Source organism: Pelodiscus sinensis, chromosome 7, assembly GCF_049634645.1.
Source record: "Pelodiscus sinensis isolate JC-2024 chromosome 7, ASM4963464v1, whole genome shotgun sequence".
NCBI lineage: Eukaryota > Metazoa > Chordata > Testudines > Trionychidae > Pelodiscus > Pelodiscus sinensis.
Genome location: NC_134717.1, coordinates 23,383,905 through 23,399,583, shown reverse-complemented (window position 1 = coordinate 23,399,583; position 15,679 = coordinate 23,383,905). Strand labels below are relative to the sequence as shown.

Here is a 15,679-nt window from a genome sequence, read left to right as displayed (position 1 = left end):
TATCAGGTAGTAATGATACATTGAAGCTGTGAGATGGCTTCCAAGCATCACAATTTTAATTAAAGAAAGCTAGTCTACAAAATCTGTAAGGATTTTGTTTTACTCATGTAATTACATAAGTATTGCTAGTCATTTTATTAGTCTGTCTTTAGTGTAACAGTTACCTTTTCTTAGAGAAACTTGTTTTTTTCCTTTCGGCAAGCCCAGTGACCCTGTGAATTTTAGAGCATTTACTGCTGCTTGTTTCATGTGCTTTACCTCCACATGGTAATCAGTACTTTGAATGGACAAGCACAGGTCAGGGAATATTAATTTATTTAAATATAGTGTATTACTGGGAAAATGTTCTGGTCAGAGAATAAAACAGTGAGCCAGGAGACCTGGATTTGGTTCTGCTGGTGATTCTTTGGGCCTGTATCAGCTCTCCCCTCCATTAGTGTGTAGTGAGAGATATCATACCATTCTATAGCTGTGGAAGACAAGATCAGAATCAAGAGTCATGTGCTGTGGGGCATGTCAGTTAACTTCTCTTTGCTTGTGTTCCTGTATCTCATTGGTACCGTATCATGGGCACATAATCCCTACCACTTTCAGATGTAAGGTTTAGTATTTACAAAGGACTCTGAAATCCTTAGAAACTGCAGACATATTTTTATTATTATGGTTTCATGATAAACTAATCAGATGCAAAGAGAATTGACTAAGAAAATTATGAATACATGTATCAAATAATCAAATTCTTACAGTTTGTTAAATACCTTATTGTTATAATTTAGAATACAACTTAACTTTTAAATAACTACTATTTTTAATATTGAATGGGCAGAAGCTAGCAATAATCATTGAAGCAATGATTATGGTTGACTGGGACGTATTTTAAAACATTAGCTATGTTATGCAGAGTTAGAAAGCAGCTGCACAGAAGCATTTGAATCTCATTTCAGTTTGGAAGCAGTAAAGATAAACTGAAACCTAAAGAAGAACATGTGTGTCCAAACGCTGGTTCCATTGAAGAAAGTTTTACCAGTAAATTCTGTGGGACACAGATTTGGGTTATAAAAAGTTGATTTGAGGCGCATATATATATATATATATATATATATATATATATATATATATATATGAAAATATTTTGGTCAAGCTCAATGTAGAAATTTGAGCAAAAGTTTTTGGTTTTGGTTTTCTCTTCAATATCATCTAAACCCAAAAGAAGACAAGGGAAAAGATCTTGCTCAGTTCATGTAAACATAACTCCGTAGCCATAATTAGAACCTTTGAATTTTGTGGGTCCACTTCCATGAGTAAGGAGTAGTAACTTAAGACATATGAAGAAGATTAGGTCCAAGATAAATGATGCTCCCTACTTTATAAACTAAGCTTTTAGTGTTACATTGATTTGGGGCAAGAAAAATAGCTTTGTATATTCCTGAACTCCAAAGTAAACTACATGTTTTTACATTACATGTCAGATTTCAATCAGCTATCAAAACAACCAAGCTTCTTCATTTAAGTAATTACAGCATCTGGGTCTTTGAGAAGAACCAAAAGAAAACATCCCCTTTGCAAGTATCATGACTTTTTTCAACTTTTACTCTTCCACCTCCCAAGAATCCTCATACTTCACTATTCTGCACAGTGCCTTATCTTTGCTGTCCTATGACAAGCCCCAAAGCCTCAAACATTTCACAATGACTATGTGACAAATTGTTGTGCTTTTATTCGTGTCGGACATCTTTGCCAGGATTGCTTGTTGTGTTTTCTATTTGGCTGTGTCATGGGACCAAAGGTGGCTGCTTTTGTACAGCATGTCAAATCTGGTTAACATGCAGCCATTTATCTTTAAAACCACTCCTGAACAATAGCAATGGTGCATTGGGCCACTTGTACAAGGTTCTGAGCATAAAATGTTTGTTTGTTTGTTTATAGTGCCATTCTTTCTGTATGTATGCATGCACCTCATTTGGAGGCACTCTGGTCATGCAGCAGACAAGATGTTTCATAATTTTGGGAACCTTTTAGAGACAAATTGTACAGGGCAAGTGTAGTATAACTGAACTGTGGGATGCCCAGTGAAGTATAGAAAATCAGATACAGCACAGCCTGAAAGAATAAAACAATAATTCATATCTATGTATATTCACAGTACTTTATAAAGAATTCATATAAAGAGAAAAACACATTTATTTTCTGTTTTTCTGTTCATATGTTGTGATTATACATACGTGTGTGTATTTAAATATGTATATATTGGCATATGTACATGCATATGTACTACATATGTAAGTAGTATCTCATAGGAATAAGGGAATTTTATTGTATGTGTAATGCAAGTGTATGTGTACCAGTTAATGTCTCTGGTGTGTGTGTGTGTGTGTGTGTAGATTATGGAGATACATTTATTGTGATGAAAATACTAAGCTTTTTACTTTATAAATAAAAAGATATGCAGCAAAGTTTGCAGTTCTGGTTATTTTCCAGATATTCAAGTCATGCAGAAACATTTCTGGTGAGAATCAGAAATGCAGAAAAAAAATATCAAACAAAAAGGCTGGTAGAGAACTTAAAAAGTTTTATTCAATAGAAAAATTAGAGTTAACTATAGCAGTAGCAATTCCTTGTTGCAGTTGGAACATTTAAGATAGCAGAACTCTATGTTTTTTTAAGGATTGGCTGTGTTGTGTAATAATTATACATATAGTGCTGTGAGGTTACTTGAAGGAACAGGCATACTATGTATGTTTTTTGAGTAAAGGACCCAGGAGATTGCCTTTCACTTTGAAAACAATCCCTAATATCAGGAAAATGCTCTGTTTGTTTATGCGTACATAATGCAAGTTTGTCCGCCTGGGAACTGCAGCAAATGGGAGAAGTATGCATGGATTTCACAGGTAACAGGATTACGTGGGCACATAATTGATCCATTTGGAGAAAAAAATGACAGTGCTCTAAAGATGCCTAGGCTTTGGAGATGGAGTTTATGAAACAGGCATTTGTAAATTCTAAAGAATCAATATGTCAATTTTATTACATCTCAGGACCAGCTGGGCATTAAAGGAACAGTAGCCTTTTTAAAATTGCAGCTGCATATTCCTGCATTGTGTACCTTTCTTAAAAAGGCTTAGAATTTTAGAAAATGTACTTTGCTCAGAGATTTGCACCTTTTCAAGGACTGGTTTACATTGACAAAAAAGACACAAAACATTACATTGTGTCAGTTTTCCTCTTAGAGACACAGCTGGTTAAAATTGCTAAACCTTCAATTATATTATATACAGATCTCATTAATAGTTACATACAAAGGAGAACAATGACTGCTCAATCCAAGACACTGGGAACATTACAGAGCCATTAGAATGCATACCTGTAATTCACACCAAGATTTCATCACATGCTGATGATGCAGTAAGTCAATGTCAGGGACTTGAAAGTTCATATTAGAGATTTCTCATTAAATCTATCCTGTGTCAGTGCAAAATAGTATCTTTGTTGTTGTTGCAGTGCTTTTTCTCTCCCAGGAATTTCACTGTCTTCAGTTGTTTTGATTTAAAAGACAGAAAGATTACATAGAATTTCAGTACAAAATATAGGTAGATATGCTGACTGGGCTTGGGTTTATGATGGAAGATTAATCTTTGCAGGTTGAAAAAGCAACCCACAGTGGACTATGGACCCTGATGATGCATTCTGATCAGCATTATTTGCCACTGGAGGTTTCATTTTCAACCCAATGGGCAAAAAATTGTTTTCTATGTGAGATGGAAATTCCATTATTAACTATAGCCGTGATGCCCAACCAGTTCTGAAGCAGTAGCCCTAGTGGCTGTTGCTATAGCGAACTAGACATGCTCAACCAGCCAAATAGTCATATGTGACTAGTGGCTAGCATATTGGCACAACAGAGCTGTAGGACATTTGGTCTAGGTCACAATAATAACAGGCTATGTTTTGGGCTTCTAGACTTCAGCCTGTGTTCTATTGTCTTCTTCCTCACTTAGCTACCTGTTGATGTTGCTGTGATCAGAAACCTTTAAATTACTGTTCAATTCCAGATGCCGAGTATACAGTCACATTTGCAAATTCAGCCATTCTGGATGCCTCAGTGATTTCGTACTAGCAGGAGCTGCAGGTGCTCAGTACTTCTGAAAATCAGGTCCTAAGCCTCTCCAGTTGGACAGTCAAAAATTAAGGCACCCAAAATCAGTGGCTGCTTTTGAAAATTTTGGCCTGAAGATATTTTCTGATTCTTCACTGGCCCAATGCCTACATCCTCAGAGCTTGTGGGCCCTCTTTGGCCCTAGCTAGTAGTTTCCTAGCTTCCTGACTGCTTTTCTTTTTCCTTTTGGTTCACTGAAATATTCTTCAAGTTCAGTCCCGCTGCACCCATAGGTTCTCTAATTTTCCCAACTGTTTCCACTACTCCATTCTTCTTCATAGTATACTTCTCTTCCTTTCCCCATTCCCAATCTTTTCTGCAACTCCTTTGACAATTCTAGACAGTCACCTAGCCTTCTTCCACACTCTGCCACTCTGCTCTCACAGATTCCCACCTTCTCTTCCTGAATCTTGGCTGCAGACTTTTGACAAGATCTTTACTTTGGCTTCTGAAAGAGAGATAAGGTTGCTTTGATGTTTAGTTCACACTGCAATTCTTAACTGTGTTATTCTGTTGGTTGTTAGAACAAGCTAAAACAGATCACTTGTCCATGTTTGAACACATCTTAAGTAGACCAGAATATGAGGATATAATATATAAAATGGATGGGGTGCCAGTGATGTATAAAGGTACTGTAGTATAGCCCACCTCTCCAGAAAAACCCTAAAATAAGCATTACGTTGCAAAATAAAAACGTCTAGGTTACCAAAGGAAAGTATGGAAGAGCACATGCAAACACAACAAGCCACTTAGTCCCTTTTCTTTGGTCTTACAATAGTCATGAAGTAAAGCTTCATTCTGACATTTTGTATTTCTCCTCCAAAAAAGTTCCAGCCCATTTCCCCAAGGCTTTATCAGGAACACAGGGAAAAAGAAACTCAGAATGTTTTCACAGAAATGCGTGTCAGCAGAACAAATGAGGATGATGTTTTGTCAAGCACACAGATCATGAAACACACACCAAAACCAGACACTTAAATAGACCATACTGAAACTTACAGAATAGCAGGAAATTCAGAGATGAAGCATCCCTTTCAAAGCACAGGTTGTGCCTGTGTGTTTGGTTAGAAGATGTATGGCATTCAAACTAATTAGTTCAACCCAATATCCTGTGGCTCAAAGGTGAGAAAAAGCTTTAACTTTATATTTCCTACACTAGTAATTTGTACCTCCAAAGCAATGACAACTCAGGATCTCAGATCACACCCCATATTGTTCAGGGAGTATTATTAGACGTACATGAGAAAACTGAGATTACAACTAGGTTATGTAACTTGGCTAAGGCCAAACAGTTAGCAGGAGAGTTAGAGACTACATACCCTGTACTAGGTTCTGATCTTTCTTACACTAGTGAAAAACTAGAGTCCCTACACTAACAGCATTAATGTTCTGACAGCTCTTTGAATCTGGTTTTCAAGGAAAAGCAAACTCCAGAAAGATAAGGTGAAAAAATGGAAAAACAAAACCTGTCATTGATCTGATTGATGGTTCTTCCAATGAGATCATAATACCTTCTTCAGAGACTTTTACAACCTCTATGGAAGTGCAGGAGGCACTGCCAATATCCGCAGATCATTGGCATGATAGACCATAACGGCTTCTTCAGAGCCGTTACGGTCTATCGTGTCAATGCGTACTTAGGGAGTCCTCAATGCATGGATCATTGACATGGTACTACATAATGGCTCCTTAGAAGCCATTACTGGGTATCAAGTCAATGCATACTTAGGGAGCCTTTAATGCATGGACCCACACAACTTGACTTGCTCTGAATATTAAAAATCCTTAGGAAAAGTAGTTACTGCATATGTCATTTGGGGAACTTATTAATACCCAAATACAAAGGTGCTTCTTGTGGACTATCCACATGAACATTTTTATTTAAGAAGAAAGACTAACTGAAACTACTGTGAGAGAGCATCTGAAAACCATGAACTTCCCATTTTTCTCAAACAGGCACCTCATTTTATTTAATAAAATATGTAAAAAAAAAAATTCACTCTCAGTCTGAAAAAGTGAAGGCAAAATTCATTCCAGAACAAAATTTTTATGGGTAGAATAAAGTCCTGAAAATAAGGGGTTGTAATGGAAATGCTGACACACTCTGAACTATAAAGGAACAGTGCTGTGTATTGTACCACTAAAGTAACTTTACCATACATTTAAAAAAACCCAAGTATTTATGATGATATCTGCAAGATGTTTCATTCTTTTTTTTGAATCAAGCTTGAAAGAAATGCCATCTTGAACAACAAAGGTTTTACAATGTTAAATATCATGTAATCCAAGCAGGAGTTTAGCTTGATTTTTTGACCCATTCCCCAGGGAGTGTCGAACAAGAGTTCCCAAATTGTTGCTCTGCTTCTTCAATTTATAGATGAACGCCCTGTAATTTTTATTACTGCAAAAGAGATTTCACCACACTGAGTTGAAAATGGTTCTAGTTTGCTGTTGTTGATATTTTTCTTTTGTGTTCTGCTTGCTGACTGACATCTGCTATCATGCTAAGCAGGTGTTCCTATGTAAACGAACGTGCCCTGTTTGTGTTTCGCCATCCTCGCTACTGCGCACCCAAATGAGCAGCGTGATTAAGAATCCTGTAAATTTTTGAAAGGAAACGGATGGCTGCCCTACTAGAACATAATTACACCGTTCCAACATCCGCAGCTCACTGCTGCAGCCGAGTTGGAGAACAGCAGAAATTAATAATATATAATAGCATAATTCTCGTAATTTATAAATGAAATAAAGTAGAAAAGAGATTCTGCTGATATGCATTTTCTTCTTAATTCTAAAAGACAAAGTATAGATTAGAATTTTACTGGGGTGAAACCTGACCAGCGATATCACACTAGTTGCAAGTATAGGACCTGATTCATGATAGGGATTTTGCTTAGGGAAAAGAGCTAATATATTTTATTAGACTAGAGGAAAAAATTAGTGTACAAAGACCTTTAAAGCCCATGATGAAGAGAGTGTATGAAATCTCTAAAGACTGTATACCTCAGTTTTGCCTCAACTCATTTCAAGGTATTGCAGCAAGACTTTGCTGTGTGCTGCATTTTTTTCTTTTACTAAATTAGTGCACTATCACAGGTCAATCTCTTGGAGAAAAGAGTGGATGAATCAGTTAAAGATGTTGTCTTAAATCATGGTTTTTTTGTTAAAAAACAGGAATGTTTTCAAAAACAGTATTTTGAGTTCCATAAATATGGCAAAGGGAGCGACGCAGCATATTACCGCTGAAGTCAGTCCCCAGAGCCAGTGCTTTAATTATGCCTCTTAGCCTGGCTGAAGAAATGATACAACTTCCTGAAGAAGAAAATATATTATTTGCAAAGAGTAATCAATCTGCTTTTTTCCCCAATACATATAAACATCGAAGTCAGTTAAACAGTTTTTAATTTTCCTCCCTAGTTACCCTTCAGGAGTTACATGGGACACAGCTCAACTGATATGTATTTTCACTGGGACAAACTCAAATGGGAGAATTATCAAAGGAGCCATAATAATATTTCCTTATTGGTATTGAGGCAAATTTTATATGTTGTGCCTAACTGCAAAGAATGACAACAGCCTGAGCTAATAAAGTGGACGCAGATTCCTCTAGTTTATTTAACCCAGTGAACATGAAAATATGTTGTCATTCAAAAGATATGTGTGTCTTTTAAACTAGTTTATTAATTTAAGAGGTATTCATTTAAAAGACTTCCCATGTATTATCACATGTGTTTAGGTTTAGCTACAAGAAAATGTATTCATTTAACAGATTTATATTTATTAACAGATATTTATTTAAGTGGGTTCCACTGTATTTAAATCTTTGAACAATTTGCATTACTTCCTCAGCTCACTTGTTTCAAATTGTCTAATGTTAATAAGCCTATAAGATGCCTAAGGTCTTATTGAGTGTTCAATTTGATCAATATGGTTAAATTAAAATAGCGCAAAATATAAGCAAATGTACTCTAACAACTCAGTGAAAAATGTGGCATGTACTAAACATTGATTGGTCTTTCACAGACATTAATTTGTTGTTTTAAGGACACTAATACTGCCTAGAAACTGCATCTACCTTTTGACATACCTATATAATCTGGATTCTAATAAACCATATTTGTCCCAGTTATTTGCCAGTTATGCCTATGACTTTCATGAACTGGACATATTGGAAGGGAAAGTTTGCCTAGGTGTTACGTCATGTTGTCTGATCTATAAACCCTATTCAAATTAGTAGTCTTATGAGGTTAGAGTTGCCTGTTCTGAGTGACATCTTATTTCAAATTGGGACTACTTCTGTACTACTCAACATCAGCAAAGGAAGCAATATTAGCACTACAATATTATTCATATAAGTAAGGAGTACTTGAATATTTCATCTGATCTCACAGGGAGCTTTAGGTCACAGAATGGAGCCTACATATGTTTTTACATGCAAACACAAACACATGCACTTAGAAGGTGTTTGTGTACAGAAATAGAGATTCATTTTTGCTATTCTGCCTAGCACCATGTTATTATTCTCAGTGCTACCCAATAAAAGATTAATGGTAAGCCCCACATAGTATTAAATGGCTTTTGGTAATGCTAGCATCAGAGACCTTTCACATAAGAAGAAAACACCCTTTTTATTTAACTAAATGTACCCTGTAGTCACCGATGGTATTCCACTGGATTTTTATTTTCCAATGTATCTGCTGGCTATTTTAGTTTTTGCTACAAAAGTGGACTTTTGAACAAGCATATAGTAAATAAAACTTGATGATAGTAGTATATACTTTACAATCTGCAGGACATGAAATAGGTTCAAATCCAGTATCTGTGTAGCTCATTATTGCAGATTTTAATATATTTTTTTTATATTCAAAGCAAATGCTGCACTTTCCATATGCCAAACACAATTTTCAGCTCTTTTTCTTTCCCTTTTTTTCTTGCTGTCTAGTAAAGATTTGAGATTGTCATACTTTAGCATTCAATGTCTTCAAGAGACCATTTCTGATGCTTTCTAAATATACAACAATGACTCCTCAGCAATTACATTTTTATATAATTTAAAATGGTTTCTGATATCTTTTTCAGCTTTGGGGCAATTGTTTTTCTCCTTCTCCCCTTACCTGTTGTGTGATCTTTCTGACTATCTTTAATCTCCTTGATAAGTGATATCCACTGTAACTGTGCTATATTTTCTTGATATCATCCTTCCTACATGGCCAAAAAAAAACTATCACATAAGCAGAAGCTTAGAAAGAAAGAAAGAAAGAAGGGAGCTGAGACATACAAAATGCACATCTTGAAAGCAAATGCAGTCACATTTGGGACAAGTAAATTCTCGTGAAGCTGAAGTCAAATATGAAAAGCATTTCTCTAGTTTAAACTGACCAAATAGAGTTATAAACAGCAGAAGTATTTGAAGTTCCCTTTTTAAATTAAAGCTGGAGCTTTAACTTCTTAACCTTCAATACGACAAGTACAACACACTGTGCAAAAACAATTTTTAAGTCTTCTTAACAAACATCTGAAGTAAGTAGGCCAGTACAAGTTCAGAAGAACTGACTTTTCATTTGTAGCCAAGCCAAGAAAAATGCTTACGTTTTTAGTTTAGTTTTAGTGCATGACAATCTTGATTTTTTCCAGTATTTTTTATGTTTAGAGTTTTTAATATCAAAGGTATAGCTCTCTGTAAACAAGTGTAAGTTTACTAAGGCAGATTCACTTACACTCTTCCCTTATAATCAGATGAGAAAATTACACCCTCCCTTCTGGATACATGATAATTACACATTTCAACATACAAAGAATTGTCTCTGTTTCAGTTGTTGGAATGAAGAAGCCAAGGCATTCAGGAAAATATATTATTATATTAAAGATCATTGCCATGACTGTTTTAGGTAAAAGTGAAGTTTGTAATCAAAACTATGATCAGGACAGTTTGAGATTTAAATATATATATGCACACAAGAGAAAGAGCGAGCACAGTCAAAATTAAAATTAAAAAGTATATAAGTGAAGAGAGTGAATGTAGTCCTGTACTGTGGATCTGTACCAGGCCTATATGCACTATTTGAATCTCATTTAAGCCCTATTTTGAGGGTGAATTTCACCCTGAAAACACATTTTGGAGAAAACTTTCAAAACATTTCCTAACCTTTGTCACATTTTGTCCTCTTTTTTTCTCCTGTTTCACATAGCTATGACCTTGTCCTGCATTTCTTGTGCACCCATTGAATACAACATGAGTATGAGGTGAGTAAGGAATGCAGAATCAGGCACAGCTGTGCAAGAGCTGAGGGAAAAAAATTACAAACGAACCAAAACATGTGAAAGATGCACTTTGACAATACCATGACCAAGGCAAACATCTATGTTGGTGTCCAGTGCAGTTTCACAAAAATATCCCTTAACTTTAAGGACATTTTTTTTTTGCCAGAATAAACTGTTTATTTAATTTAAAAGTCGTAATGTTTTGCATGCTACTAGAGGCAAATTTGACCAAGGTCAAGTTTAACATTGACTGGCTGCAATACCTTGATTGTAAAAGCAGGGTTTACATCAGAAGAATTAGTATGGGTACATGGGGAAAATAAAAGTATAATATATTTGTAAATAGATTAGGCAAACATTATCTACCCTATATAATAAGGACAATGTAATTTAGTATAATTCATTTATAGCCCTCCCAAAGCATTCCCCTAAACTAAAATCCATACTATATACTTTAGATAAGGATCATTTAATCTATCTTTTAAATGCAGCCCACCTCTGAGATAAAACATAACAGCTCTTGTCTACAATGCTATAGAAAATTAAGGACAGGAAGTGAATATAAATATTTTATCTAACAACATCTATCGTGAAAACTGGATATCTAGCTACTTGTGCTGGAGTTGGCTAGCTCCCACAGCATCATGCCATCCTCCAAACACCATGCTGCTTGACTGGTTTAGCATTGAATCAGAGGGAAGTGTGCCATTTCCAAAATTGCTAGCACTACTTCTATTTATTTTAGGGACATTAGGAAGATTTTGTCCCTTTTTTGGGTATGTCTACACTAGGCTCCTAGTTTGAACTAGGGTGGCTAATGTAGGCATTCGAACTTGCAAATGAAGGCCGGGATTTAAATATCCCAGGTTTCATTTGTATGTTCCTGGGTGGGCACCATTTTTAAATCCTCTTAGTTCGAACTGACTGCCCGCGGCTACACACGGCAGTCAGAAGTTAAACCGAACTAAGTCTTTAGTTCGGATTAACTGTTACTCCTCCTGCAATGACATGTAACAGTTAATCTGAACTAAGGACTTAGTTCTAATTAACTTCAGACGGCTGCGTGTAGCCGCGGGCAGTCAGTTCAAACTAAGGGGATTTAAAAATGGCGCCCGCCCGGGAACATGCAAATGAAGCCCTGGATATTTAAATCCCGGGCTTCATTTGCAAGTTCAAATGCCTACATTAGCCACCCTAGTTCGAACTACGAGGCTAGTGTAGACATACCCTTTTATGGGTAGAAAATAAAGGACTAGGATGGGGAGGTGCTGAGAGATAGATCTGGGCTACAGGCAATTAATGTTACAATGCTATTATATCAACCTCTCGCGTCAGATTTCCTCACTCACCTCCTCTCCTTAAATCACCATGGACAAATCCATCTTATCTTATCCAATTGGACAGTGCATTTTCTTGGTAGGGAGAGAGATCTTTTAGGGGAATGTAACTACAGAGGCAGGAGGGGCCATGCAGGCTATGAGTCAGGAAGCAAAAACATCAGGGAGAGAAGCTGCAGTGAATCCAGGGAAGCAGTGGGGACTGGAGTCATCAAAAAGAGAAGCAGCAGACTACAGAAGTAGTAGGGAAACTAGGGAGTAGAACCACCCAGGAGATGGAGGCTTCAGGGGAAGCAGGAAGCAAAGGAGGAAGAGGTAGAATTAGGGAACGAGTAACAACTGGGGAGAAGTCTGCTGAACAAGAAGGGAAAAAGTGGCCAGGGGACTTGTTGGGAAGAGGGACCTGCACAGAGAGTAGACTCACTGAGGAGAGATGCCACCGAATTAGTGAGAAGATAGGGGAAAGGAAGCAGAAAGGAGAGAGTCTGCAGAGAAACGGGGAAGTAAACTCATTGGCCAGAGGAAGTGGGAGGAGCAGGTCAGGGACAAGAGAGGTGGCAGAGGGTACATGTATGGTTGGTCAGACAGTGAAGAAATTATGAGAAAGCATGGGAATTGTCCCTTTAGTCCATATCTCCATATTAAATTATTAACTCACAATGCACAGAGCGAACAGCAAGTTAATACTCTCTGACCTGTAGTATGTATGGCTTTAAGACCTCAGGAGCATGTTCTCTGGTGTGAGTGCATGTATTTATGATGCTGTAGTTAAAGCTGCAGTTGTGCAAAGCCCCAGATGTGCAAAGATGTGTCAATTTCAGGTATACCAGGGACAGAGTTAATAAGTCATGGTATAGTGTTTTGGAAAGTTGTCATTTTGCACAGCCTCTGTTGCGGTACGTCTCAACTACATCCCTCTTTCGAAAAAGGAACATAAATTATACATATCGAAATTGCAAATGAAGCCAGGATTTGAATTTCCTGTGCTTCATTTGCATAATCACGTCACGGCGTTCTTTCGAAAAACTCTATTTTGAAAGTGAAACCAGTAAACCTCATCGCACGAGGCATATCAGGGCGGTCGACAAATGCCTTTGATGTCGACTGCGGAGTGTCCAGACTAACGCACTGAGCCGACAAACAGCTGATCAGCAGCCATTTTAATTTAAATGAAGCGGCAATTATTTAAATCGCCACTTCATTTGGATACGTCTAGTAAACTAATCTACATGGCTCTGGCAACAGAGCCATGTAGTCTAGACATACCCTCAGAGAGTATGGGAGCCCTGCTAATGTGCATACTGATGTAACTTGTAACCTCCAAGATGATGAAAGAGTATATTGCTTATTTCCACAACAACAAAGTGAAGGACATGTCTATACAGCAGGGCTAAAGTCGATTTAAGCTATGCAACTTCAGCTACGTCAATTGACTGGCTTAAGTCGAAAAAGCTTAATTCGGTTTTTGGCACTGTCTACACAGCCAGAAGCCAAAGGAAGAAAACTCTTCTTTTTACTTCTCTTACTCCTCATGAAATGAGGGTTCCCATGAATCAGAGTAAGAAATCCTCCAGCTTGTCATTATTTCGAAAGAAAGACTTGTAGTGTAGATGTGCACTGTAGGGTATTTTGAAATAATACTACTGTGTAGACATACCCTAAGAGAAATTTTGCAACAGCCTTTCATTCTACTTGGGGAATTCTCCTCAGGTGACAGCGATAAGGTACATCTGATTTTGGCAATATGACTGTAAAAGAAATAATTACCTACATACATGCATACACAAAGTTTTTAGCCTAGGCAATAATACCTTTCCCAGAACACAGATATGATATAGCTTTAATTTCTATTCATCCTGCCCACTGCAGCTAAAAGATGGAGGAGCTATTATGAAACCTTTTTTGAATTTGCTTTATTCACTGTTTACTATGCTGGGCTGACATGATATGATTTGTGCATTGCGGGGTCACAACAAGCTACTTGCAGGACAATTTGCTGAATCAAGAGGGTGATTGTGTCTGGTGCCAGTCAGTCGCAATTAGGGCCAGGATCAGGGAGGCCCAGAGCTTGTGTATCGTCTTGGGCAAGCTTCATAGAAATCAGCTCACCTGAAACTAATTGTCACAACAGAGACCTTATGCAAATGAGCCCTAGGGTTAGCGTGGGAAAATAAAAACTGTCGCAAAGATAGGTGACCTGCTGAGCAGGGGGTCTGTTGCTGGGGAAATCTTTGTTCAATGAGTTAAAAAAATGTTCTCATTGTTCAAAATTCAAGAAAACGTGGCAGATACTCTCACTAAGAAAGCGTGGCGAGCACACTCATCTGAAAGTCCAATAAAGTGGCATCCAGCTTTCAAGCCTGTAATAAATTGGAAGACTTTTTTCTTTATATAAGCTGCAACAGGAAAATTATTTTCCTTCTAAAGGGGCTTTTAAAGTTTAGATACTTGCAGTTAGCCAATGTTTAAAACGTAACTGTCAAATCTTTTGCCTTCCTAAAACTTAACTGTCTGTCAAATCTTTTGCCTGACTAGCGTGTTGGAATTCAGCAGACTTTCTGAACCTGAAATTTTAATAACTTGCTTGTAAAAAAATTAGACATCAATCTACTTTTCTGAATCCGAAAGTTCTTATTTTATAAACATGAGCTGTTTAGTATCTGAAGCTATTTGATTTCAAAGTTAGAAACATAAGGTACTTCCTGCATGGGGAGAACAAATCAGTGAACATATTCTCGCTTCTTTAAAAATCCTTTGGGTTGTTTCTTTAGAACTTAGAACATCTTGTATCTTGTACATTCTAAAATGGCTAATGAGAACGAGATGGGGAGGTTAGAATGTTGGAAAGAAAACAATAAATTAGGAACATTTAATGACATGCTTCTTGACATTTGAATGTGAAAGCTGCTATTTCTGACATGCTCCCCCTACCTCTTTTTCCCCTTGCTATTCTCCTCTACCTCCAACACAGGAAGAAGAGCATAATTTTTAAAAAACTCATTTTACAAAATATGTCTTGTTCACTTCTTCCTGTTTAACAATTTTTATTGGGATTACTCAATACATACTAAAATTGAAACACCATCTATATAATACATTGTTGAACTGATGATTTATATTGTAGTTTATGCTGTCAATAACAATTTTGCAAAAAGGGGCATACTTATACAATACATTCAAATCATGAAATGCAAATATCTTATGAACTCATGCAATTATAGACAGGTAGGGTATTTTTGCACGTAATACTTTTCCAAAAAGCATATGTGTGTGTGTGGGGGGGGGGGGGGGGGAGGGGGGTTGTGTGTGTGAATGCAATAAAAATATTGTACAAATTGCAGAGACAAGAGTTACTTTGCACTATCATCAAATGCAAAAGGATAGTTATTTTGTTTGGCTAATGACTAGATCTGTGCTTTCATTGTGGTTACTTTAAAGGGATGAAACTTGGATGTGTATCAGATCAGCAAGTTCTGAAATTAACTTCCTAGTCACCAAACATCATGAAATAAGGATGGCTTAAAAGTAGTGCAGCTTAATCACCAACTTTTTAATCTCTTTTGTCCCTTTACCACTGTCTGAAATAATTTCCACAAATAGGAGACGTTTCACAGTGGGTATGAAGCGCTCAGCTTTCACTCATCAAACTTTAATCGGAACTGCATTTTAGTTTTTGAATAAAGAACACTTAAAAAATTTAGATGCAAATTATTTTGCATTATTCATGCTCTAAGTGTCCTTGTAGATTTAAACACTTCTGAGGCCACCTTGATTCAAGTAATTACCTAGGCCCTCACTGCTCCATCATGAATAAGGTATTTTGTACAAGTAAAGTATGCACCCGATGAGCTTTTAAAGTGGCTTTACACTGAACTTGTGTATTGCTTCTTGTGCATGAGTGATTCGAACATGCGTCGCAATCTGTCTC

The 15,679-nt window shown here is 36.9% G+C and overlaps 1 protein-coding gene across 4 annotated transcripts in view; it reads left to right on the top strand.

Annotated features, from left to right (window-relative positions):
* ZEB2 (zinc finger E-box binding homeobox 2) overlaps positions 1 to 15,679 on the top strand; it is a 136,067-nt gene that overhangs the window by 21,033 nt on the left and 99,355 nt on the right. Inside the window, exon 3 of one of the 4 annotated variants that reach the window (XM_075933329.1) lies at positions 1,470 to 1,562. The exons of the other annotated variants lie outside the window; for them this stretch is intronic. The gene's annotated coding sequence lies outside the window, so the exon portion shown is untranslated. The remainder of the gene's footprint in view (positions 1 to 1,469; positions 1,563 to 15,679) is intronic. 4 annotated transcript variants of the gene reach the window in all.